The sequence below is a fragment of the Penaeus chinensis genome, chromosome 7 (genome assembly GCF_019202785.1).
Source record: "Penaeus chinensis breed Huanghai No. 1 chromosome 7, ASM1920278v2, whole genome shotgun sequence".
In the NCBI taxonomy this organism is placed as follows: Eukaryota; Metazoa; Arthropoda; class Malacostraca; order Decapoda; family Penaeidae; genus Penaeus; species Penaeus chinensis.
This window is the reverse complement of record NC_061825.1, coordinates 4,641,524-4,644,023: the sequence shown is the minus strand read 5'-3', so window position 1 is coordinate 4,644,023 and position 2,500 is coordinate 4,641,524. Positions and strand designations below refer to the sequence as shown.

At 31.1% G+C, this 2,500-nt stretch overlaps 1 long non-coding RNA gene across 1 annotated transcript in view; it reads right to left on the bottom strand.

Annotated features, from left to right (window-relative positions):
• Positions 1-2,500, bottom strand: part of LOC125027608 — a 16,075-nt gene that overhangs the window by 4,684 nt on the left and 8,891 nt on the right. The gene's annotated exons all lie outside the window — the stretch shown is intronic.

The following is a 2,500-nucleotide window of genomic DNA, read 5'->3' as shown; positions in this document are numbered from 1 at the left end:
AAAAAAAAAAAAATGTATGAAATGAAAGATGAATAAAATGGATGAAAGAATGTAAAACAAGAATAAAAAAAAGTAAGAGGGAGATACCAGAAGATAAGAAGAAGATATGAAATGAGATAAAGTGATAAGAATCAAAAAGAAAAAGATGGAAGAATAAGATACCAGAAGATTAAAAAATAACAATGATATGAAATGAAATAAGATAAAAAAGTAAATTCATTAAAAGTTGTAAGAAGGAGATATCAGAAGATAAGAACAATATACGAAATGAAAAGAAAAAAAAAATCAAAGAAAAAAAAAAAAAAACTTAAATAAATGAGATGCCAGAAGATAAGAAAAAAAGAAAGAAAATAACCTGATAAGATTTAATTAAAAGCAAGAGAGAGAGATAACAGGGTCATAATTAGTCCTAATCAACTAGAAATGATAAGAGAGATATGGCTGCCTCTGCAATAGATAAAAAAATAAGAGATGGATAGATAAACTAGAGATAAATGAGGTAAGAGAAGGAAATATAAGAAAAAGAAAAAGAAAAAAACAGAAGGATAGACAGATATTTAGATATATAAATTCGATATATGTAACATTATCTATACAATTTTATCGGTTGATAAAAAAATAGCACACTTGGCATCTCGAACCTAAAAAAAAAAAAAAAAAAAAAAAAAAAAAAAAAAAAAAAAAAAAAAACATTGGTAGATAAGGACAAGGTATTTGACACTTTGAATTTTATCTATCGGAGTAAATGGGTGCGATATTTGGCGTCTCATGTAAAATATTTGTGAAAGGAATTTTAAACGAGATTGGAATATTGAACATTATCTGTGTAGGAAGAATATTTTTGAGTAGATAAGATATTATATAATATGGGAAGATTAGGGATTATATAACAATCATTTTCATCATCTTCATCCTCATCTCACTTTTCATTTTTATTTTAATCTTCATTTTCATCTTCTCTATTTTAATTTCCATCTCCTTCTTCATTTACATCATTCTCTTCATTTTTATCTTCATCCTCAAGCTCATCTTCATCTCAATCTTCATTTTCATTTTCTCTTCCTCTTCATCTTCATTTTCATCATCATCTTTATTTTCATTTTCCTCTTCCTCTTTATTTTCATCTTTTCCTTCTGAAGCTCATCTTCATCTTCATCTTCATTTTCATCATCTTCATTTTCGTCTTCATCTCAATCTTCATTTTCATTTCCATCTCCATCTTTATCTTCACCTGCATCTGCATCATCATCATCATCATCATCATCATCATCATCATAATCACCGTCATCATCATCATCATCATCACCATCATCATCATCATCATCATGTTATTACAAACAAAAAGGATAATACTGAAAATTATATTGATTATTAAACCACGATTGATAAATTACAAAAGCTTCAATAATATTAAAGGTAGTCTTAGCAATAATTACATCAACTGAAAGTGATAAAAGTACTTCAATGATGAATTAGCGTTGGGAATAACCATCGTCACGTTTATAATCTTGATAGAAGTGCAATTTAATTAAAGAGAAAGAACAAGAATCAAAATGATAATGTACGTAGTACTGATTTCTGTATCTCTCCGTGATTCTTTCTTTCTCTTTCTGTCGTTCTCTGTCTGTCTGTCTGTATGTATGTTTCTCTGTTCTCTCTCTCTCTCTCTCTCTCTCTCTCTCTCTCTCTCTCTCTCTCTCTCTCTCTCTCTCTCTCTCTCTCTCTATTTGTCTGCTCGTCTGTCTGTCTGTCTTTCTCTCTCTCTGTGTCCCCCTCTCTCTATCTGTTTCTCTCTCTCTGTCTTTGTCTGTTTCTGTCTGTCTGTCTGTCTGTCTGTCTGTCTGTCTCTCTCCCTGGCTTTCTCGATGTATATTTACGGCTTGCATTACGTGTTTTGAGTTTTGCAAAAGGACTTATTTATGTTAACACTTTAAATTCGTAGCCTTGGATCTTGTAAAATAAACTGTAATATATACACACACACACACACACACACACACACACACACACACATATATATATATATATATATATATATGTGTGTGTGTGTGTGTGTGTGTGTGTGTGTGTGTGTGTGTGTGTGTGTGTGTGTGTGTTTGTGTGTGTGTGTGTGTATGTGTGTGTGTGTGTGTGTGTGTGTGTGTGTGTGTGTGTGTGTGTGTGTGTCTAGTCAGAATGTGTATTCTTGAATATGCAATATACAATATGTTTAGTTGAGCCATATTCTACGAAATTTGGGAAAACATGAGATTTTGTACACACCGGCGAGAGATTGTTGAAGTGTCATTACTCTGGAAATTGATAGTCATAAAGGAGGCATGTAAAGATATTCTTTGCATAATGCACTCGATTTTCTAATTGACACACGATTCACGTGAAACTGAGTAATGTTAATAGCCTTTGTCATATGAAGGGCTTTTAATTCGGAATTTTCTATGACTTGTTGATTGTTATATAAAGTTCATTGGAATCTTATAACTGCTTTTCATTTAATTTCCTT